We start from the raw sequence: 24,762 nt of genomic DNA, 5'->3' as shown, positions 1-24,762 counted from the left end.
TATGTTGTAACTTTTTATTTTGACATAATCATGGATGTACAGAAAATTGAAAAAAAAAAAAAAGGGTACAGAGAGATCCTGTGTACCTTTCAGCCAGTTTCTCCCAGAAGTAACGCCTTGTGTAACTATAGGACTATACTGAAACCAGGAAATTGATATTAGTATGATCCACAGAGCTTATTAAATATATATGCATATATATTTTTAATCAAATATATATTTTTAACCCTCACTTTGCCTCACAGTCAAGAAGATCAAATACTTTCCCCCAAAACATAAAATTTGCATCTAACTCCACCTGCCTCCAAACGCCAAGTCCAACTATGAAATTCTTGATCCCTCTCTCCGACCCACCAACTACAAACTAGAATCTGCCCATTCGTTCTCAAAAGCAGAAGTGCACTCTGCCCCGGGTCTGGATATCCTCAACTTACTGGACTTTGAACTCCCCAAATTCGGGGCCAGGGTGCATGCGTGCACACGAATGTGTGTGTGTGTGCGTGTGTGTGTGTGTGTGTGAGAGAGAGAGAGAGAGAAAGAAAGAGACAGAGACAGAGAGAGAGACAGAGAGAGAGAAGTAGCTCTCTTTGTCCCAATATATTCTAAACTCACAACATCATCCCTCCTGTCTCTGCAGGAGTGGAGATAAAGAGCTAGATGTACATCCCACTACATTTCTTCTATTACTATCAAATAGACGACAGAAATATTCTATCCATCTGCTCTAAAGACTGCATAAGTGAATTCAGTTGCCACAAAGACATCAGTTTTATCCAAGACCCGCAGGGAAGCAGAGACTGTCTGCTGTTTCTGTTTCCTGACTGATTATCCAGGAATGTCTACAGGTGACCTCTGCCTGTCAGAGAAGGATGATTTTTCTTGTTTCTAGCTAGGTAGGAAAAGAGGTTACTTTGCAAATAATTTTACCTGAACTCAAATTCATAGCCTAGTTAGATCATAATCTAAGGGTGTGGTCCCTTTGTCTTAGAAGTTCAAGGGTCGGTGGTTGGAAAAGGCAGGCATTCTTTACTTCGGCCTAAAACTGGGGAAAAATGTAAAGATTTCAGCTCATAAGCGATCCCAAATGCTGCCTCGGTCAAAACTCCCGTGAGGGATCGGGGCCCGCTCTGTCACTGCAGCCGGCATCCCAGGCATTCGGTGGCCCCGCTGCAGCCCACGCACTGCTGGGTGGGGGTGGGGCGTGGCGCAGCAGAGGGGGAGCTGTGGCCACATGGGCGTGGGCGTGGCCGGTGCAATATGCATGACAAAGGGACCATCTCTGAAGCCAGCCCCTGGAGCAGAGGAGGAACAGAACAGTCCCCACAGGAATCCGCTTTGGCTGCTTGCTTTGCTCTCCAGCAGTAAGAGAAAGAGGACTGGCTTAGGCTGGAGGAGGGGCCTATCCGCCAGAGTGTGTCAAGACCAAGGGTCAATTCCAAATCCCAGAAAACCTCTCTAAGAGCCCTCTGGTTCTTATAAAGTGGTCAGAATGGAAATAGGCTCCTCTCTCCTCCAGCGTTTGGAAGCACTGAGAAAGGCAAGACAGAGCTAAGGGATGGGGTCCAGGTGGGTGGGCACGAGCAGGGGAGGTGCCCTGGGAGGGTAGCAGCAGGGGACATGCAGAGGCTGGGGGGGTCACAGCAAGCGCTGTCCTTGGTCTGCATGAAAGTTACCCATCGCTTCCTGGACCTTGGAGGCTTTGTCTTAGTCATTGCGGTCAGAGGCGTCAGCCACTGGCACGTGGTTTCGCCTCAGGGACATGGGTGAATTCCTATAAGCACCAGATTGGAGAACAATGGAGAAAATCAGTGGGACAGAGAACCGGGGAACTCACAGCTCAGTGTCAATGAGCACGGACACCAAGGGCAGAAAGTCAAGGACCCAAGGCTGGTTTAGCAGACTCTGGGGGAGTGCAGGGCCCCTTGATGAGTTATCCCGGGCTCGTGGTCCAAGACCTGGAAGAGCCACCACTGTGTCTTGGTTCTCCATCTTCTGGTGGCTTGGGTCGAGTTCCTGTGGCCACACAGCTCACTGGACCCAAAGCTGGCATCGGTAGGTGGAGCTGGTGGGACCCAGAGAACTGAACTGTTGTCTCAGCTGAGCTCCCTTAGAGGAACCTTTCTCATTAGCCACCAGAGCAGAAAACACCACCAGCTTCTCATCCTTATCAACTTCCTGGGCCCGGTTTCAGCTGAAAAGAAAAACTCTCCCCAAGGCAGACACATCTCCTAATACCCACACAGGAACATTCTCCAAAGCGTATGACTGCATTTGAAATTTGCCTCATGCAGAGAGAGAGTGGAGGGTATTCACGTTCAAATCATTCGGCAAAGCGGGTCCGCAGGACAGTGACACCACCCTAGGCCCATCTCTAAGGACACGAGCCCGCGGTTAAGAGTAGAGTCTGGGGATTTCCCCGACAGTCCAGTGGTTAAGATTCCGCCTTCCAATGCAGGGGGTGCAGGTTCGATCCCTGGTCAGGGAACTAAGGTCCTACATGCCACAGAGTGCAGCCAAAAATTAAAAAAAAAAAAAAAAAAAAAAGAGTACAGAGTCTGGAGCCAGACTTGGGCTCTTGGGCCCTCTTTCTATCAACTGCATCCTTTGTTACTTTAAAAAAAAAAATCTATTATTATTATTTGGCCATGCTGTGCGCCTTGTGGGATCTTAGTTCCCCAACCAGGGATCGAACCTGTGCTCCCTGTAGTGAAAGCGCAGAGTCCTAACCACTGGACCACCAGGGAATTCCCATCCTTTGTTACTTCTGCTCTTTGTACTTCTGTTTCTTCTCTGCAAGACAGGGATAACAACAGACTCTTACTCCTGAGATAATACATTTAGGATGCCTAGGACAGGGCTTCACACACAGAAAGTGCTCATAAACACTGGTGATCGTCATTCCTACGTGCAAGCTTCTCCCAGCCAGAAACCACCCATGGCCCAGGCTGTGCGCCTTTTTCCTTCAACACCCGTGAGCAGGCCGGCTCCGGGGGCCAGAGAGCTTGCTTCCCCGGCAGCCCTTACCAGCCGACACGGCGGGGCAGAGCCTCCGACATCCTGTCCCGGCGTCTCACGTGGCTCGAGTGTCTTGCCTGTTTCTTCCCTCTTGGGCACAACAACGTGCAGCACTTCTAGGGCAGTATACTTGCTGATTGCTTCCTTCATTATTACTCACAACAACCAGCTAAGACACTGCCAAAGAAACACTCACAGCTGGCCCCGCTGATGACGGCGTGCAGGCCTGTCCTGCCTCTCCCTAAGACCTGCGGATAAAGAAATGTGGGGAGGAAAGAGAGACTGGAGGAGAAAGCTGAGACCGGCAACACATCCCAGCAGGGCAGGCCCTTGGCCCACTGACCAGGAGAAAAAAACAAGTCAGCACTTCACTGGAAGAGAAGAAGTTTGAAAATGATGGTAGTTTAAAATCCGCATGTCTGGGCTTCCCTGGTGGCGCGGTGGTTGAGAACCCGCCCGCCAATGCAGGGGACACGGGTTCGTGCCCCGGTCCGGGAAGATCCCACATGCCGCGGAGCAACCAAGCTCATGCACCACAACTACTGAGCCTGCGCTCTAGAGCCCGCGAGCCACAAGTACTGAAGCCCGCGCATCTAGAGCCCGTGCTCCGCAACAAGAGAAGCCACCACCATAAGAAGCCTGCACACCGCAACAAAGAGAAGCCCCCGCTCGCTGCAACTAGAGAAAGCCCGTGTGCAGCAACAGAGACCCAATGCAGCCAAAATAAACAAATTAATTAATTAAAAATAAAATAAAATAAAATAAAATCCACATGCCTACATGAAAAGGAACAGAATAAAGCGGCACTGGCTGCTCCCCGATCCCTGGCACTGGGTAGACTGGATCCGTCAGAGTTCTGGAAGAGGAGGCATGGATTAAGAGATTTATGTCAAGAAATGGGTGCATGTGATGGCAGGGGCTGGTAGGCCAGGCTGAAATCCACAGGCTGGAGACTCCTGGGCCGGAGCCGGCGCTGCTGTCCACACACGGAATTTCTTCTTTCTCGGGAGCCCCAGCTGTGCTCTTAAGGCTTTCATCTGATTGGATGAGGCCCACCCAGTTCTCTGGGATGACCTTCACTCAGAGTCAACTGATGGTGGATGACAGCCTTCACAGCAGCACCTAGATTAGTGTTTGGTTGGGTTCCCGGGTCCTACAGCCTGGCCACCTGGATGCCTCGAACTGACCATCACAGAGAGGCAGCCTAAAGATCTCATGACTCACAGCTTTGGATGCAGACCACCCATGGGACAGTTCCTCTCCTGTGTAGGTGGGGGGACATGTAGGGGGTGTTCTCAGTGTGACCCCTACCCCAGCACAGGAGGTCCCAGAAACCTGTGTTCCAGGCAAGGGCATGCAGGTGAAGGCAGCTCCTGAGCCAGCGCCATCTCTCTGCCTGAGAGGAGAAAGCCCCTGGGAGGGCCTCCCACACACGCCGCAGGGGGAGGGTGCAGGCTTGTCCTTTCTTGGCTATGAAATGTCCAGTGGGGGCTGATGGGAGCGCCCTCTTACCTCAGTCCTCTGCCCCCAGACAGGTGAACGCATAATGCTATGTCCAAAAAGCAACCCAGGGAGGACCTTCCTGGCAGTCCAGTGGTTAAGACTCTGAGCTTCCATTGCAGGGGGGGTGCGGGTTCAAGCCCTGGCTGGGGAGCTAAGATCCCACGTGGCGCGCAGCGCAGCTTTTTAAAAATAAATTCATTTATTTATTTATTTTTGGCTGTGTTGGGTCTTCACTGCTGTGCGTGGGTTTTCTCTAGTTGCAGCGAGCGGGGGCTACTCTTCCTTGCAGTGCGTGGGCTTCTCATTGCGGTGGCTTCTCTTGTTGCAGAGCATGGGCTCTAGGTGCACAGGCTTCAGTAGTTGTGGCTCACGGGCTTAGTTGCTCCGCGGCATTTTGGGGCAGGGAAGCCCCCCAATTTTTTTTTTTAATTAAAAAAATAAATAAAAAGCCAGGCGAGACCTTAATTGTTATCTTTCAGTGTGGAAAATATGTCCCAATATGTCCAATTCTACCCCAAAGGTAAGTTCAGGCAGAGGACATTTATCGGGTTAAAGCACCGGTTCTCAGCTTTCCTATGCATGAGAGTCGCCTGGGGGCTTCCCTGCTGGCGCGGTGGTGAAGAATCTGGCTGCCAATGCAGGGGACACTGGTTCGAGCCCTGGTCCGGGAAGATCCCACATGCCGCGGAGCAGCTAAGCCCGTGCGCCACAACTACTGAGCCTGCGCTCTAGAGCCCGCGAGCCACAAGTAACGAAGCCCGCGCGCCTGGAGCCCGTGCTCCGCAGCAAGAGAAGCCACCGCAATAAGAAGCCCGTGCACCGCAACGAAGAGTAGCCCCACGCTCGCCACAACTAAAGAGAAGCCCGCGCATAGCAACGAAGACCCAACGCAGCCATAAATAAATAAATGAATAAATTAAAAAAAAGAAAAAAAAGAGTCGCCTGGGAGCTTGGGAAAGGGGCAGATTCCCAGCCCCACAGCGGAGCTTCCGATCCAGCAGGTCTGGGAAGGGGCCAAAGGCACTTTCTGCAGTGACCGTGTCCTCCGGTAAATACAGGGACAAGAGGAGTCCAAGTAAAGGCTCCCCCCACCCTGGACTCCCAGCCTAGGCCGGCCCAGGTGGAGGACCCTGGAAACTGGAAACAGAGGCAGGCTTCCCAAGGTAAAGACAGCTACGGGGAAGCAAAGGGGCTGTGGCATGCCTGGCTGGTGTGAGCTCTCCGGCTGCAGACCTGCACGTGGCACTGCTGCTCAGGTGGAAGGGCCAGTGAGTTTCCCTGGGGCGGGGCACATCCTGAACCCAGCAGCGAGCGGTCTGGAGCCGGCGTCACAGAGTGTGGCAAGATGGAGACAAGGAACCTGCCACGTCCTGGTCCAGCCCACCCTCAGGCTCAGAAACAGTCTTGAAAGGAAAGACGGCTCAGGGACTTCCCTGGCGGTCCAGCAGTTAGGACTCGGTGCTTTCACTGCCCGGACCCGGGTTCAATCCCTGGTCGGGGAACAAAGATCCTGCAGGCTTTGTGGAGTGGACAAAAAGCAAACAAAAAAACAGAACAGAACAAAATAACAACAACAAAAAACACCATGGCTCAGAAAAGCATGATGGGGAGCTGGAGGCCTCCAAGCCAAACCAGATGGACCTCCTACAGCTAAGCAGACCCTGCCCCCGATTTCCATGCAGAACCCCACTTTCTGAATCTAGGCAGTTACCTGGATGAAGGGGTCTGCCTAGGGAGGCTGCCTCCCCCCACCCCCCAGCCCAGGCACCAAGGGCTGATCAGCCAGGGCCCTCAGCTGGAAAGGACAATCTTTCAGCCAGAGAGAGGAGGCCGGGACCTCAGGAACAGTCTTCAGTCAGAGAGAGGAGGCTAGCGTGAATAATCAGTCAATGTCCCCAATTTCCTGTGTTCCGTGAAATACAAAACACACCAAGTCAGCAGTCTTTCACCAAATCAGACTTTCCTGGAAAGTCACAACCCAAGTGAACATACTTTTTCAATGTACTTTCCTTTCTACTGAAAGGCCTTTGGTCCAGTTACCAGGCGAGCTTCTGCTGCATTAACACAAGATGTTTAAAAGGCCCGGAGTTCAGTTCAGAGCTGTGATGTTAAACAGACTTCACTTCTCTTCTTACAGGGGCCCTTTGGAGCCCCAAGCCTAACACATCTTGCTGCAAAGCCACTGCTGCTGGGCCAGGGAACCAGGGGGCAGACAAGAAAACCAGAAGTCATCTTTACCAGGGGCGTTTTAAGTTCCTAGCACTTAAGTTCTAAGCATTAAAGAAAAAGTGGATTCTGGTAACAAGGCTCTTGGATGTTACGATTCCTGGGAAAGCAGGACCCCCTCTCCGTCCACGGAGATGTGGAAATTCACTCAGGAAGCCTTCCTAATTCCACAGCGCGTCTTTTGGAAAGCACGAATGTCCCCTTCATGCACCCACCCGTCACATACGGGCTTGTGAGCCTGTGATGTACCGGGTGCTGAGGACTCCATGAGGAGGATGTCCTGGGCCTTGGGGGATCCATGGAGAGAGAGAGACAGGCAGGAAATCACGACACGCAAGATCACAACCGTGAGCAGTTCTGAACCACAAGAACAAGTGCTTTGGAAGTGCCCGTCCCGGTGGAAGAAGCACGGTACTCAGAAAGACTCACAGTTTTGCATCGCACACACCTCCGCAAAGGCTTTGAAAGGAATCCGTGATGTTTAATACCAGCCCTAATGTCCTCTTGCGTTTCACAGCGATGTCAAAAGCTGGAAGAAATTTTTCTGTCCTTGCGTTGATTTCATCCAGAAAACCTGACCCCGGGGCAGGAAGGTGATGGCAGGTCAGAGATCCTTCCGGATCTTCAGGTGATTTCAGTCCAGGTCAAAGTGGGGGCAGAGACAAACCTGCCTTAAGAGTGGGGTCTCAGGGTTGGGGCAAAAAAAAAAAAAAAAAGACCTCAAAAATTACTGTCAGGTCCGTGTCCATCGGAACCAGCTTTCCCAGCATTGCAGCCACCACCTCCATTTTCCCTGAGGTTTGGGAGCTACCTGTGCCTGCCCTGGAGAAAAGAGAAAACTCCAGCGAGTTCCTGGGAGGTGATGCTGGTGCAGGCCCATCCCCGGCGGACCCCACAGTGTTGTGGGAAAATGGCAGATGGCTCTGGGGAGCTGCCAGCCAGAACCCTGTTGCTGCTGCCCTTTGCAGAGCTGGAGACGTGTTCACCTAACACCTCTGAATATTTAGAACTCCTACTGTTTCCTATTCCGGTTCTTAGGGACGGAGCCTCGAGCAGCAGTTTCATCGAGAAGGAGAACTCAAACTCTTAAAAACCACCGGCCCAGATGCTTAAGGAAGAGGGCCTCCTGGGAGGTGAAAGGCTAAGGGTGGACCCCACAATGATCTGAAACTGCCCTTGCATTAAGGATCGAATATAAAAAAATACACATATTTTAGGAGCAAGAGTTGTGGTACTGCCCCCAAGTCAGTTACAAATCTGAATAAATGTAAATTTCTAGATAGCAGGTAGCGCCCCAAATCCACACCCTCTCTTCTGCTCACAGACCCTGATTTGGTTCAGGTAACCCACCCTCCTCTCCCTGATGGGCCTCACAAATTCCATCACAATAACCCCCTCCCTTGCCACTAATTGGCTGGGGCTGGACACGAGGCATAATTCTGGCCAATGAGATGTGTGGGCAAGTCAGCGGGGGAGGGCCTTGGGAAGGGCTTCCTCACTTATAATGAGAGACCCCAGGAAGAGCCAGGCAGGAGGGGAGCTGGTGGGAGACAAGTCAGTATGTGGAGGACGGCAGAGCAGAAACAGGGACAGAACCTAATTCCCCGACCTTGCTAAGCCCTGGATATAACCCATCACAAAGCTGCCCGACCTCTGCACTTATGATTTATAAAAATTTTAATGTTCTGATTGTCATTTTGAGTAGAGTTTTCTCCTACTTGCAGAGGAAAGAATCCTAATCAATGTATCGCATGATCTAAGCAATTCAGGCACCACAAATTACCTTGGAATAAAAATTTTAAAAAAAGCAAACCGCTTAACAAAAAAGTCTCTGTCACAAAAGTTTCAACAGCAGAAACAGCTTTCCTGTCCTCTCCCTGTAAAGTGCAAGGGCAATTTGAGACCATCACAGCATCTGCTCTGAGCAGCCGGGTGATGTTCCGGGATGCTGGCAGATAGGGGAGGGGAAGAGAGGAAGAGAGGAAGCGGTACTTACGATTTAATGACGCCAAACAGGACAAAACCAGTCCCTGTTTGGGGTGGGTAGTCCTGGGTTTGTTCTTCAGACCTGTGCTCTTTCCCTTCCTGCCCTCAGGCCAGAAATCCCCCCAAAGACTAAGGGAACAGCTTCCTGGCTAAATAAAATCTGGGTGAGAGTGCTGGAGACGGGCTTTCACAAGTCTAGTCTTCTGAACAGGAGAGGTGATTTGAAACTTCAAACAATTTCAAAATAAAACCCAGCCCAAGGGCTGTAATATAAATTTTGAGTTTTGGGAGAAGCCCAGCACTCCCCGTGCTTCTCTCAGTAGGGATTGAGGGCAAGGCAGCCCCCAGCCCGAATCCTCCTTATGGAAAAGGAAAACAGCCCACCTAACCACGACAAAGTCTTCCACGGGCTCTCCATTTGCAGTTACAAAAAAATCTCATCGTTTCTGGACCCTGCCTTCCTGATTTGCCATTCAGCATCCAGGCTCCATAAGAAATTTGCTTTTCAGAACCAAGGACCGGACAATTAGACCTGTTTTTCTAACGTCAAGGTCAAGTTTCTCACACACAGACAGAGCAAATCCTCTCCAAACATGCTCACGATTTCCCCTGAAAATCCCAAAGGCCTTTTTCTCAAGTCATAAGTGTTGCCTGAAGTTGACAGCAAACTGAACCAGCAGAAAAGATAAGACGGTGGGTTACCTGGTTTGTGGGCTGGGGGAGGACCCGGGATGAGACCCTCAGCTGTGGCCCTACAGCCGCAGGGCTGGCTCCACCTGTCCGACCTGCCAGGCTCTCCGCCACACCTCCAGGCCTGGGCTCACTGCCAGTGCCCGGGCCCGCCATAGGTGTGCGTTCACCTTCGGAGAACTGCCAGCACATGGGTCTCCCCCACTCTGCTCCCACCCTGTGACCTGCCCCCCCAGCCAATCAGGCACTGGAACATCTCTCCTGAGTCATCTGGATTCTAAATCTAAAACTGGTAGAGAAAAGAACAAAAGGGAAGAGGAAGGAGGGAGGGGAAGAGGGAAAAACCCAGGCCCACGTCCGCCCAGCGTCTCAGTGATGGTCAAAGGTGAAAGCAGGTGGGACCAATGAGCCTGGGCAGGGCCTTCACGGTGACGGTCAAGGTCAAATTCCAGGGCTGCTCTTTCCCTCTGGGTGGCTATTTTGGGAAAGCAGCTTTGCGCCAGCAGTCGACAGACTGGCTACTGCGGACGCTGGAATCCGGAAGACTCAGAGCTCTGCCAGCACCGGCACAGGTGAAGGCAGGGAGAACAGCCCCACAGAACAAAAGGCAAGTTCCGGGCGCCCCGGAAACTCCACTCTGAGCACCCACAGGCCCACCCATGCCTCATGGCTCCAGCCCTTCAGTGAAGATCTCTGGGCACCTGGAGCAGGAACTGTCTGGTTTGTGAGAGGAGGTCCTGACTTGCTGTGTTAACCTGGGGCTGATGGGCATGGCCGGTGGGGCTGGTGGCATCTGGTCCAGCAGCATCGCTGGCTATCACCGTCCTGCCAATCCAGGATGAAGTGCACTTGGCGGCCAGATCTAGCTTCTGTTTGTTCCCTTCTGTTCCCTTGCACTGTTCTCTGGCCCGTCCAGCGTAAGTTGACAGCGAGCACGGAACTCTCGGCACTGGCCGAGTGTGAGGCCACAGGCGGTGCCGGGCGGGAGGGGGGCCGGGGGTGGGGTGTGGGCAGTGGGGATCGCGTGCTTCTGAGGCAGCCAATTAAGTCGAGCCTCTGGGCACACTGAGATCTTCCGATAACTAGAGTTTTCGAGTGCAAGGCAGGTTCTAAGATCTAAAGCCCCCACTAGGAAACTGGAACCCATTTCCCTAAGGAGTCGGTGAGGGACAGAGCTTAACTCCTTGACCTTGCTGAGCCCTGGATATAACCCACCACAAAGCTGTCCGACCTCTGCACTTACGCTTTATAAAAATTTATAAAAATTGAGGCAGGAAAAGGAGCCCAAGAGAGGACCAGTGGCGGAATTCAGACAGAACCCAGCCTCCTTCTTCCGGGTTACAGCCTCGATCACCAAACGTGGGTAGGAGAAGGCGTGGCCTCCGACCCCAGGGTTACGTCTACGCTGTGCTTTGTGAAGCCCCGTCTCAAAGCCAGCGGCTTTCTCTGGGGCCCCAAGAGAGGCCACAAACAGGCCAGGCGCCGCTCAAGGGTCCTGACGCACGGCAGCGAGGTGTGACTCTGGGTGGGTCCCCCGGGGACCTGACTGCCTCCCCATCCTCCCTCTCCAACAGCCAGTCCTCTGCCTTCTTCTCCCGCCAGTCCCGGGTCAGAGGTCTCAAGAAAATCCCCCAAGCACTGGCCAGCTTCAGACCGCCCTGACCCTTACATCATCTGCTAGTTACTGGGCTAAGACCTAAACGAATGGGAGAGGAATGCTTGGCGATTTCAGAAAACTGAACTGCAAGGGTGCTCACAATAAAATTGTCAGCAGGAGCCCTGCTTGCCCTTGAACGCTCTGCCTCCAATCTGGTAGACAGGAATCTTTCACATTTACGTACAAAGTCCCATGATAAGTCACTTGGGATCCCCCAAAGTAGGAAGGCTGCTTGTGGTTAGAGCTGGATGAGTCAACAAAACAAACAAATGAGCTCGATGAGGTCAGCTTCTTGGAAAAGGAACAAAGAAAACTGCACCCAAGCGAGAAGCAGCTTACGATGCCAAGGCAGTGGTCACTGAAAGCCCATTCTGAATCTTCAAGGCCGGTGGCTCTCAATGGGGGCGATTTTGCCCCCCGGGGGGAGATCTGGCAATGTCTGGAGACCTTATCGGTGGTCACGAGTGGAGGCGGGGATGCTCCTGGCAACTCGTGGGTACAGGCGTGCTGATAACATCTCACCGTGCACAGCACCGACCCACAGCAGAGAATGACCCGCCCCAAATGGCAACAGTACTGCGATTGGGAAACGCCTCTAATACCACGAAGAAGATTTTCCTCTCTTCTTTAAAAGTCCTGGACAAATGGTCACATTTAATCACTGGCCATATCCCTCAGCCCAGAGGGCCACCTGCTACCGGCCGAGCCAGGCGATCACAGGTCAGTATCTTTGCAGCGGCCTCTAGGAACAGACTCCAGCTTGGGCGAGCTGCCAGCTGCCCCCAGCCAAGGGTCCCAATCCTCAGAACTGACACCCCCCGCCCCCCGCCACTGTTCAGCTGCGGAGGCCTCCCAGTAAAGCCATGGAGAGTCCTCACCACCACAGCAGACAACCTCACCTGTGGCAGGTGCTTCCCGGGCGTCAACGACCTTTCACTTACTTTGTCTCGCCCCAATAAATAAGAGCCTTGCCCATTAAAGCCGTCTTTCTGCGTTCCTGACCTGCCAGGCCAGTGGGACACGCCGGAGCCACACGTCCAAGTGCACAGGGGGATGGGGCAGGGAGAGCCTGTGCCCACCTTCTCATCACATGAAGGCAGGGCACTGAGGGAAGCTGGGAGCTGACCGAGACCCCCGAGCTGAGTCCAGCCAGACTCCATCCCCTGCCTCCCCTGAGCGTGGGGGGCATCCGAGGAACAGGATTCGCAGTCGCTCCTGCCGGGTGAGCCGCCAGGGACCGGAGCTGGGCCGATGGGACAGCATCTGGGGGTCACCCTGGCTCTTAACTGCAGACTCTGCAACCGAGGGTCTGGATGTGAGTCCCGCAGGGACTGGAAGGATACAGAGCCCATCCCGGAGGTTTTTCTGCCATTAGGCTCAGCCAACAGTCAACAGAAACCACCCCAAGAGCTGGGCGGATGGGAAGGCCCCACGCCCAGGCCGACAGTGGCCGCCTCTGCGGAGCTGGGACTAAGGGGAGAGGCAGGTCGGAAGGGGCCCCACCCATTAACTTCATCTACCTCTGAACTGTGTGACTTTTTATGAGCACTGCTACTAATGTTATAACTTGAAAAGAACATTAACACAGCTGAAGAATGAGGGCAGAATATCTCGCGTCCACGCCTCCTTTCCTGGGAGCACGCTTTACCTGCCCGGGAGTCTCTGCACTGCTACCTTGATCGGGCTGCTGATCCCGGGCACCAGACCCCAGAAAGCTGCCCCAAGGACACTCTGCAAAGGCCAACGTTCCCGCTAACCTCAGGAAACAAGAAGAGTCCAGGCCGGGAGGGAGGCTGCCGGCCCGACACCCCTGCATCTCCTGCCAACACTCCCTGAGCAGCTGGCTGTCACCATGATGGTGGAGGAAGGTCATGTACGGCTAAAACGTGTCTCCCCCTCACCCCTCCATCACACCTTTAGGCTCAGCGCCTTCTCACCACCCGGTCTGCTCACGATTGGAACAAGGCCCGGCCTCCTTGAACTGCCACGCTGACCTTCGTGTACCTCACTTCGGACCCGCGGAACCCGAGATCTGGTTTTCCACGTACAATCAGCTTCTGGCCTGGGACCCAGCATTGTCACCATGGCTCAACCACTCACTTCTCTCCACCCCTGGAGTTCTGGGCTCCCCTCTGCTGACTCTGTTACCCACAGCCTGGTTGAATAACTCACACACAGGTGTCCCCAAGACCATTTGCCTTCCCAGGATCCCCTGTCCTGCATGGGGGGACCCAGACACCCAGAGACAGGGCTGGAGCTGGGGGGACAGGGGTGACCCAGTAGGACAACTCACATGCTCTCACATTCTTCTGGGCATCTACTTCGCCACTAACATCAAAGGAAGATTAGAAATGCAATGTTTGGCCATAACAACACCACATTTTAACAGTACAGTACACGTTGCAAAATGTTGTAAAGAAAAATGGATACGTTGATAAAAGAATATTCAAAGTAAATGGTCTAAAGCTTGGGGGTGTGTGTGTGTGTGTGTGTGTGTGTGTGTGTGTGTGTGTGTCTTTAGCTTAAGGATATACAGGTACAGGGAAGAAAACACAGGCAGAACAGTCTTTGACCATAAATCAAAGCAATATTTTTTTTGATCTGTCTCCTAAGACAAAGGAAACAAAAGCAGAAATAAACAAATGGGACCTAATTAAACTTGAAAACTTTTGCACAGCAAACCATTGACAAAATGAAAAGACAACCTACTGAATGAGAGAAAATATTTGCAACTGACATGACCAATAAAGGATTAATATCCAAACTATATAAACAGCTCATACAACTCAATATCAAAAAAACAACAACAACCCCCCCGAAAACCAAAAAGCCCGATTAAAAAATGGGCAGAAGACATGAATAGACATTTTTCCAAAGAAGACATACAGATGGCCAACAGGCACATGAAAAGACGCTCAACATCACTAATCATCAGGGAAATGCAAATCAAAATCACAATGAGGTGTCATCTCACACCTGTCAGAATGGCTATTATCAAAAAGACCACAAATAAATGTTGGCAAGGATGTGGAGAAAAAGGAACTCTTGCACACTACACTGTTGGTGGGAATGTAAACTGGTGCAGCCACTATGGAACACAGTATGGAGTTTCCTCAAAAAAATAAAATAAAAATAGAACTACCATAGATCAAGCAATTCCACTCCTGGGTATATATCCCCCCTCCCCCCAAAAAACCCCCGAAAACTCTAATTCGAAAAGATACGTGCACCTCAGTGCTCACAGCAGCATTGTTTACGATTGCCAAGATATGGAAGCAACCTAAGTGTCCATCAACAGGTGAATGGATAAAGAAAACATGGTGTATATATATACACAATGAAATACTACTCAGCCATAAAAAAAAATGAAATTTTTGCCATTTGCGACAACATGGATGGACCTGGAAGGTATTATGCTAAGTGAAATAAGTCAGACTGAGAAAGACAAATACCATAAGTTATCACTTATATGTGGAATCTAAAAAATAAAACAAATGAATATAACAAAAAAGAAGCAGACTCACAGATTTAGAGAACAAACTAGCGGTTACCAGTGGGGAGAGAGAAGGGGGAAGGGGCAAGATAGGGGGAGGGGAATAAAGGTACAAGGTACTATGTAAAAAAAAAAGCTACAAAGATATATTGTACAGCACAGGGAATATAGCCAATATTTTAAAGTAACTTTAGGTGGAGTATAAGGTGTAAACATTTTGAATCACCACATTGTCCACCAGAAACTAATATTATAAATCAACTATACCTCAATAAAACAATAATTTAAAAAAAGTAAAAAAAAAGAATATGCAGGTACAAAGGCAAACAAAACCAGTATTCCCAGTGGGCTAGACGGAAAATGCTGCCCCTTGGATGCTACGGAGATGCTGCCCCTCTGGTTCCCGCAAGAAGGGAGCAGCTCCCTAAAGCCCCAGTCTGGGAACTGGACTCTGGAAGTTAACTGGGGTCTGGAATGCAGGGGTGGGAGAATGGAAGAGATACAGAAGCCAAGCAGACATGAACTCACTGCACTGAGCAGTACATTAACGGGGGAACCTACCCACGGCCCCACAGAGGGAGGCTCGAACATCTAGTCTAGTTTATGAGGCAGGGCAGGGCAGGAGGACCCGACGTCCCCATGTGATCAGACAGCTCAAGGCTGGCCTGCCAGGAATTATAAAGGAGGGATGTCTGTGGACCCCAAGTGCCGTCCGCTCTGCTCCTGTCCCTACATACTGATGGCTCACTTTCCACCTACGCCCACAAGTATTCAGCGTCCTCAAACCCTGCCTGACCGCTGATCCACTGAGCGAAACCTGTCCTCAGAAGAACCGGACACCACAACTTGCAAACTGGCTGGCTTAGCAACAGCCCCGCCGGTTCAAGGGATTTTGCACCTGACTGTAGAGCGAATTTGCCTTCTGGCTTAAGCCAGAAGAATGAAGCTCTAATCTGTAAATTTGAGCCACAAGCCAGCTCACTGAAGGAGACTGGGCGGGGGTGGCAGCGGAACGGAGATTTCCCCGAGATCGCAGCCCAGAACCTTCGGCTCACTCGGGTACCGGCTCTCCTGCCTCTGCGCCTTGCGGGGCCGGCCTCTCTGTCTTGAGCACCCACTTTCCAGCTTCAACCAACAACCCTTACTCGTCCCTCAAGTCTCGGTCAGCCCTCCTCTCCTGGGGGAGGCACGGTACATGCCCTGGCCGTGGGCTCCCACGCCCACCCCAAGCATCACCCATCAGTGCCCCGGGCTGCTGTCAGAGTCCGGAAGCCCTGGTTCACATCCTCTGCTCGCTAATGATGAGGCTGAGCTGCAGGCGTATCGTCTGTACGAGAGGACGCACAACACTGGTTGAGACAGCAGATGGGAACGTATTTCAGAAACTGTAAATGTAAGGAACTATGTCTACATGGTAGACCCTCTTGAGCACACCTGATTCCTAAGGTAACAGTGATTTGGACTCTTCAGAAGTTTGTTCGTTGGGTACCTGGAACCAGGAATGCCGCAGCCCAAAGGGACAACGGTGTCAGTGTGCAGGTGCGCTGACCCAGCTCGGGGGAGTCCACTTGACTGAGCGCCTGTGCTCGGAGCCGACCTCAGGCATCTGGAAACGCCTCTGCGACACTGAGAGAGGACATTTCTGTTGTTTTAAGCCACCCAGTTTGTGGTCATTTGTCACGGTCGCCACAAGACCCTCAAATACCCCTGGGGTCATCAGGGAACTCACTGCAACAGGAAGAGGGAGGGGACAGGGGCTTGTGGGGGAGGAGTGAGAAGAGACCTCTGAGCAGCCTGAAACTCCTGCCCTTCCTCAGAATGTACTGTTACCCCCGATACTGTGCTCTGTTAATATTCTCACTTTCTGTTAATCAGTACTCTCCTTGGATAAACCTAGTCACCCCAACTTTACAGTTAGATGAAAGTCAAAATCAAGTAAACGACGTGACTAACATTAAAAGCAACGCATCAAAGCTTTGTTTTCAAATGACACCCACTCCCTTATTCTGATGTTGGGGTGGGGCACGATTGCCCTTGAGATCCACTTAGTAACTCGTACCTTACACACAGTGCTAACCTGCTGTAGGGATGGGGGTTTCTAGCCCCGCAGTAATTTAGAAGCAGCCACTCAGAAGGGAGGAACAGGTTTGCTGCAATCGGATTCACTGACAAGACCGAGGAGAGACAGGTGAGGGTTGCAGAGCCAGAGAAGAAATGCGAATGCTATAGAACACACTTACTAATGCGTACAACAGCCCAGTGCCCTGAGGCCGTCGTCCCACACTGCACAGCACAGCACAGCCATGCACCTTCAGTGGTGGTCTGGCTCAGCAGGAGAAGGTAAAACAGTGTTTATTCTGCTTTAAGAAGCATACTGTTCCCTCTGTCCGCCTGTCCCCCCGCCCACGGTCCTAGGCAGAGGGTGTCCCACCCTCTCCTCTTGTGAACTCTGCCCTGGATGCAGTGAGGGGACTGGCGCAGAGCTGGGACCACAGCCCAGAAGGGGCTCAACAAGCGTGCCAGCCACGGGAACACATAAATGAATGGATAAAGGAACAATAAGAGATGGGTGAATTTAAAGTTTTGACTAAATGTCTGAATTCCTCACTGGGCTTGGCCTCTCTCTCTGCTGACTCTGCCTCAAGCTCCCGTGGCTCTGTTTCTCTTTCATAAAATTCCTGGGACCATTTAACCATGGAAACAGCCGTGACGATATTAACGAGGGCAGTCCTCAAAATCCAGGGGGATCAGGAAAAATTGTAAGAAATGCCGCCAGTGTCTCAACTTTTTTAAAAATTGTAAATTGCTGGCAGGACAAGAAACTACGAGGAACAAAAGGTCCACAATAGAGTTAGAAATGGTGGTGGACAGACCCTTCAGGCCCCGTGACTGTGGCCACCTAGTGCTCAGGCCCTTGTGCCATCCCCTCCCCTTGGGTATGGATGGGACCCGGGACTTACTTCTGAACAAGAGAAGAGGGCTAAGGTGGCAGGATCGCGGATCTCAAAGTGCCTTCACACCATTCGGGTTCTAGGTGGCCCTGCAGTCTCCCGCACATCGTGCGTGAAGCAGCAGAATGACCACGACTGCAGACTCTGAGCCATGTTACCTGCATTCAAGCCCGGCCTCAGCCATAACCACACTTGTGCCCAGCAATGTAAACCCCCTACACCTCAGTTTCCCCATATGTAAAATGGGTACAATAGTAGCTTCCTCACAGCCTCGTTACGAGGATTAAATAAGGGAATATTTGAAAAGTGCTTAGCACAGCGTGCGGCACACAGTAAGCACTCAATAAGTGTTTGCTATTTATGCATTACTTATTCACCTTCTGTTGTCCTGACTGGACGGTAAAGTCCGTCTGGGCAGCGATGGTCTGTCCTGCCCACGGTTGCACAGAGCCTTGGACACGGGGTGGATCACAGAATACTTGTGAATGATGCGATCCTCTGTGAGGCAGGCAGGACGGGAATTTTTTATTCCAAGAAGATGGATTGAGAGATGTTAAATTCTTACCCAACAGCACAGAGGAAATGAGGGGTAAAACAAGGACCATCGTACTACCAAACAGTGTTCTTTCTATTTCTCCACTGCCTTTAACACGACTTCTAACAAAGTTAATCTGACACGTATTTAAGGATAACTGTTAGCCTTCAGCACGGTAATTAGACTTAAATGGAAACAATTCACATAACTGAACATAATTAGCACTATGTGTACACACTCAAGCTTGCATTTCTGGAAGCGTTCTAGAGAAGGTGTGATTCTCTGGTGAAGAGGAGGGAATGAGAGGCTGGGAAGGGTTTGCTTTTAAAAAAAAAAATTCAGGGCTTCCCTGGTGGCACAGTGGTTAAGAATCGCCTGCTAACGCAGGGGACACGGGTTTGGGCCCTGGTCCGGGGAGATCCCACATGCCGCGGAGCAACTAAGCTCGTGCACCACAACTACTGAGCCTGTGCTCTGGAGCCCGTGAGCCACAACCGCTGAGCCCACGTGCCACAACTACTGAAGCCCGTGCGCCTAGAGCCCGTGCTCCGCAACAAGAGACCACACACCGCAACGAAGAGTAGCCCTCGCTCACCGCAACTAGAAAAAGCCCGCGTGCAGCAACGAAGACCCAACACAGCCAAAAATAAATAAGAAAATAAAATAAATAAACTTATTAAAAAAATTCGGTGTAGAATGATGTGGCTTAGGAGTGGCTCGCAGGGAAGGGAAGTTTTGAAGTACGTTGGGGTTAAACGGCTTTTGAGGGGATGGGACAGTCCTCAGTGGGTGCCGAGGTGGAAAGCTCTCGGGCCCCACGGTGCAGGCTTGGTCTGAAATATTACTCTGGGCCCGTCCTCCCTTCTCTCCTGCTAAAAGGCCACCACAGCTGCCTGCTCACCCCCGCAGGGTCTCTCTACATCCCAGCCAACATCCCTCCCCTGGCTCTGCCCCATCAGGGAGGTAGGCTTTCAGGGCAGGGAGATGGCTGGGTGGTACCCAGGGTAAGTAAATTCAACACAGGCCCCCAAGTAGTTGTTTCTCAGCAGATTATCCAGAACTGTTTCTCTGTAGCTCCAGGTTGGAGACAAGGGATTTGAATTTGCTTTGGGTTTTGGGTAGATAATTCTGAGAACCACCACCTACCTTGCGGTGATCCTGGAGGAGGAACTGTATCCATCAGTGGCCAATGACATGGTCCAGGAATTTAAACTTGCTTTACCCCATCACTGGTGGTGAGTTTCATAATCAAAGGGGGTTATAACGGCAGTAGTCACCCACTTTCAAGTCTAGCTTAATTAATTTTGTTGTGAGATGATGTGACAGCTTCAGAATAAGTTTAACGCCAAGTTTAGTAATCAATTCAGCTCAAGTCACCTAACACCCCTCCCCCAGTATGGACACCCCTCCCCCACTACTGTCAGGCCGGCTCTTTCTCCTCTGGATGGAACCTCCCTTTCCTCCACCCACTTTCCTCATAGGGAGCCGTGATACACCCAGCCCGTGGCTGATCTGCCAGGAGGAGGATGGGCCCGTTCAGAGGAGGCGATGAGCATCAGGCAGGAGCTGCCCAGCCCGATGCTAAGTGAGGTGGGGAGGCTGGGAGCAGTGAGTCAGCACCCTTCTCAGGAAGGGACAAGACAAGCGTCAGATGACAGTGCAGAAAGAGGTCACTGTCAGATGACAGTGCAGTAAGAGGTCACTTGGTACCATGGAGGTCAGGGTGGGGCCTCCGGACTAGACTGGTCAACCACGGGCGCCATGCATGAGAGCTGCCCGGGGTCGGTTACCACCTGCCCACAGCCAGGGATATGGGAGCAGAGTGTATTCTTTTTGCATCCACCCAAGGCATTTTGCTCCACTTCAACATCTGCAACACTAGTTAACAACAAAAACGAAAGTATCAATCTTTTTTTTTTGCGGTTCGTGGGCCTCTCACTGCTGCGGAGCACAGGCTCCGGACGCGCAGGCTCAGTGGCCATGGCTCACGGGCCCAGCCGCTCCGCGGCATGTGGGATCCTCCCAGACCGGGGCACGAACCCGTATCCCCTGCATCGGCAGGCGGACTCTCAACCACTGCACCACCAGGGAAGCCCGAAAGCATCAATCTTTAGGAAGGGGAAGAAAGGGATATTTGCAATGCAAAAATCCAACACACACAAAAAATTCCCAAACCTCACTACATTATATCAGTGTAAAGGAAGGTTCTTCTGATTTAGTGAAAGTATTAAATATCTGTGAAAGCAAAGCTCGCTATCACTGATGATACCTAATGGCCACCACAACGCCCTGCTGCATGGCTGATGTACATTATCTCATTTATTTTACACGGTGACGCTACGAAGTAGGCCCTAACATAAGCCCAATTTTACAGATGAGAAACTAAAATCCAGGAAGGTTAAGTCCTATTTCCAGATTCAAGCAGCCAGTGACAGAGATGGGCCTGGAAGACAAGCCCTTGACTTGAAGCCATGTGCTTCATGGACGTTGGGGAACTGAGATGCCTTTGAATGGAGAGAAAAGACCCATACCTGCTAATGGACCCCAGCATCCGGCAGCGTCTGCATGGCATCTACAGCCAGACCCAGAATGGGAGGGGACGCCCAAGGTTGGCCACCAAATGCTTTCATTCCTAAGGACTCTTTCATTGAAATTGGGATTTAAAGTAGCCCCTGCCAGCCCCCCCACAGCTGACTAACACACACACAACAGCCCTTGTTGTCAGACAGATTAAAACAAAATGATGCCGATTCTTTGGGTGCTGGAGCCAGGACTCTCTTTCTCAAGATGGGGTACAAACATGAGACACAGGCAATCCCTTCAGCAATGGCCACCGGGGCAAACTCAGCAGGAACTGCTGGATGGCGAGTTTTGGGGGGAGCCTGCATCCGCATCACTCCCTAGGGAGGTGAGTTCCAAGGTCTTCCTCACTTTTCAGCAATCAAAAATGAAGATCAAAATAGATAACCAACAAGGACCTACTGCATAACACAGGGAACTATACTTAATATTCTATAATAGGGCTTCCCTGATGGCACAGTGGTTGAGAGTCCGCCTGCCGATGCAGGGGACGCGGGTTCGTGCCCCGGTCCGGGAAGATCCCACATGCCGCGGAGCGGCTGGGCCCGTGAGCCATGGCCGCTGGGCCTGCGCGTCCGGAGCCTGTGCTCCGCAACGGGAGAGGCCACAGCAGTGAGAGGCCCGCGTACTGCAAAAAAATAAAAATAAATAAAAAAATTCTATAATAAACTATAAGGGAAAAGAATCTGAAAAAATACATATATATGTATGTATAGCTGAATCACTTTGCTGTACACCTGCAACTAACACAACATTGTAAATCACCTGTACTTCAGTGAAAACAAAACCAGAAAAATATTGCTAAGACCGATATCAAAATAAAACAAAACAAAACAAAACGAAGATCATACCCCCCACGCTCTCCCTGGCAAACAGAGACCTGAAGATGTCAGGTGCTCTGCCTAGGCCAGGCGGCAGAAGCGGGCCTGTTCACGCAATATTTGACAGGGTGTAGGCCTGGGAATGAAGACGGGGCCTGGGGATGGGCTGTCTGTCCTCCAGCCACCCCTGTGGGGGAGGGAACCTCAGCCATTCCACTCTACCAACTCCCCCTTTGTAAGAACCCTCCACCCAGTCTAACTCCACTACCTGTATCAGACTCCTAAATACGCCTCAGGCATCCCTAATTTTGCTAATGCCATTCCCTTCAATTTACCTTTCCCTTTTCTCCAACTGTCTCAGAATCCTGGCTGCTCTCCCAGGCTCAGATCAAATCCTTTCTACTTCCACAAACTACCATGACCTCTCCCCAGCCCTGTTGAGTCCCTGAAATCCCAGCCCATTTACTAACCCATTACATTCCCCACTGGGCCTATAGATACTCAGTACTGCACAGCAGTCCTCTGACATTTCACGTGTCCACCCATCCACCCGACAAATATTTATTAAGCACGTACCATATGCACTGTTCTGTCACTTCCCTTGTCCATTCTCTCCTCATTTCCCAAGGTGGCTCCTTCCCACCTTCTGTTCTGCCGCAAACCTCCCCCCCCCCCCGCCCTCCCTCGGCAATCTCACCCGGTCTCACGGCGTCGGTACCATCTTAGTCACTGAGACCCCCTGCGCTGACCTCTCTCCAACACTCCGATGGCTAACAGGTGACCTACTGTAGCCAGATCAGAACTCCAGATCCCCCATAAACCCTGCAGCCTGCGCCTCCCAGTTTTCCCCACCTCGATAAATGATTCACCCATCTGTGCGAGCCACAGACTTCAGAGTCATCGTCGTCTCCTCTTTTTTTTTCTGCCCATCCCCCCACGTCCATCCAGCAGCAGACTCCTTCGGCTCTGCCTTCAAAACCTACTGCCTCTATCTTCTCCAGGATACAGCCCTAGCCCAGCCACTGTGGTTTCTAGCCAGACCAAGGAACAGCCTCCAGCAGGTCTCCCAGCTGCCACTCTTGTGTATTTTCTTTACACAGCAGCCAGAGTGATTGTTTTAAAACATAAGATCATGATGTTTGCAGCTCAAAACCCTCCAAAGGCTGCTGAACGTCACCCTTTGGATTTCATTCTAAGTCCTCAAGGCATACAAAGCCCCTGCCTGACTTAACCTGTTACCACGCACCTCCAGCCTCACTGGCTTCCTTGCAAATTTCTCAAATGCACCTTTGCACCTGCTGACCCTGAAAAGCCCTCCCCTCACCTCAGTGACTTAACACCTCCCCCAGCACTCTTCATCCTCCAATCCCTTCACAGCATTTATCATTTACCTAACATTATTTGAAATATTTATTTTGTTCATGTATCACCTCTTTTCTCCATCAGAAGATCAGCTGCTCCACAAAAGCAAGGATTTGCCTGCCTAGTTCACTGCTGTATTCTCAATGCTAAGTGATGCAGGCACACAGCAAGGATTCAGTAAGTATTTGCTGAGTGAATGCATGAACGGGTGCTGCCTAGTCATTTTCTCGTTGCATACGTCTGACCTCCTCTAACCCGAGGCTGAGCAGCCTCTAACCAGAGGCAGCATCTTGTACATCTTTTCATCTTCCTGTACCTCCTAGCCCAGCGGCCAGTTACAAGGGCAAGTTCAGGGCTGGGAAGACAATCAGGTTGCGTGATCAGTGGAAGGTGCTGCCTGACGTGCTGTGACAAAAAGGACCCGGAGGCCGGTCTAGGTTTAGCATCATTGATTTGTGTGCCAGGGGTCCGGGATGGGGTGTAAAATTGTGGTCCTTGGGACTGCCCAGCCTGTTAGCCAGGGGATTCTTGAGGCAGGGGAGAAAGCTGGATTGGCAGGCAGAGCAGGACGGTCCTGGCCAGTCCTAGGGTTTGGGAAGCTCAGGAAACAGGCCACTAACCCACAGGGCAGCTGATGCCAGTGGGCCCCAGGGTACCAGCTGATGCTGCCCCATCAGCCCTCTGCTCCTGGAAAGACCCTCAAGGGAAATGTCAGGGAGTACAGGAGCCCCGCCTCCTGCTCAGCCCACCCACCCCAGCCATGGCTACACAGAGGCTCAGGGGAGCGGCCATTTGTCCCAAAGCTCTCTTGGGCCTGGGGGCAGAGGCAGAAATGGGCCCACATAACTTACAGGGCACCACTTTGCCTTCCCGACAAGATTCCTGGCTACAGAGCTCCACAGGCACTTATCCAGGACGCCCAGCCACTTCCTGCTGCAGGAGACCAGCACGGATGTAACAGGAGGGCACGGGCCCTGGGTCTTTCTGCCCAGCCATGCTGTCCCTTTGCTCCCTGTGCCCCACCAGGCACAGAAACGGTGAAGGCACTGGAGCAGGTGCCCATCGGCGCTACCAGCCTCATTCACTTAAGCTGGGAGAGGGGGCGTCCATGCACTGCCGCCTGCTGCTCCCTGCCGGGAGGGTGGATTACCAGAAGCGCCCTCCCTCGAAGTCTTCGTCCTGACCTGCCGCTCCCAGGCTGGACGCTGTTCCCACCACTGGAGGGGGGGTAGAAGGCCGGCGTGGGCAGGAGAGGGAATGGGGGGAGGGTGGAAGACGGTCGGCGGGACTGCAAGTCTGAAACCCCTTTCTCCTTTTCCTCTCTTTGAAACGCGAGTTGGCGGACTCGACTTCTTATAGAACACTACTTTCGCGACCAAAGCACTCTTCACATCTGAGACTTTTCACGACCACCTTGGGGGCAGTTTCAATGCCCCCACTTGCAGGAGGTCAAGGTATTTGCTCCGATAGCACGTGGCTGAGCAGCGGCAGGAAGACCAGAGTTCCCATTTCCATCCCCAGACCAGGGAGCCCTCCTGCACCCACGACGGAGAGTGAGGAAGAAAGAAATAACCAGCCATGCAAAACCCGAAGAAGGAATCCTTTCTCTCCAAAGGTTATGAAATCGAAGAGCATTTTGTTGTCTCTTGGACATTCTTCTTTCGACTCGGAGGCCACACAATTCAACAGGCTTCCCATTATTATTATTGTTAAAGTCCTTAGTTTAGCTCCTGCCTCCTTTACCAACTTTCACACTGACAGAGAACTCAAGCGTTTACCTGGGCTCAGCCTTGGACGGGGCGAGCAGGTCGCGCGGGCTTCCAGCCTCCTCCTCCCCGGGGCTTGGCTCCAAGGCTCCCGCAAAATCTCGAAATCGCCCCGGATCTGCGCGGCCACTGAGGGAAGCAGCCCGGCTCTGAACAAGCCCAGGCAAGTCCAGGCAG

The 24,762-nt window shown here is 51.9% G+C and overlaps 1 long non-coding RNA gene across 1 annotated transcript; it reads right to left on the bottom strand.

Moving 5' to 3' along the window:
* On the bottom strand, positions 1-24,762 carry LOC113622234 (uncharacterized). The gene is made up of 2 exons (XR_003433460.1): positions 24,598-24,762; positions 1-3,263 (listed from the first exon to the last, which is right to left on the bottom strand). It is a non-coding gene; the product is annotated as an uncharacterized LOC113622234 (long non-coding RNA).

The sequence above is a fragment of the Aethalodelphis obliquidens genome, unplaced genomic scaffold, assembly GCF_003676395.1.
Source record: "Aethalodelphis obliquidens isolate GAN/ISIS:26980383/991018 unplaced genomic scaffold, ASM367639v1 scaffold9, whole genome shotgun sequence".
Taxonomy (NCBI): domain Eukaryota; kingdom Metazoa; phylum Chordata; class Mammalia; order Artiodactyla; family Delphinidae; genus Aethalodelphis; species Aethalodelphis obliquidens.
Note: the sequence above shows the minus strand (reverse complement) of the source record. Positions and strands in the feature narration are given on the sequence as shown.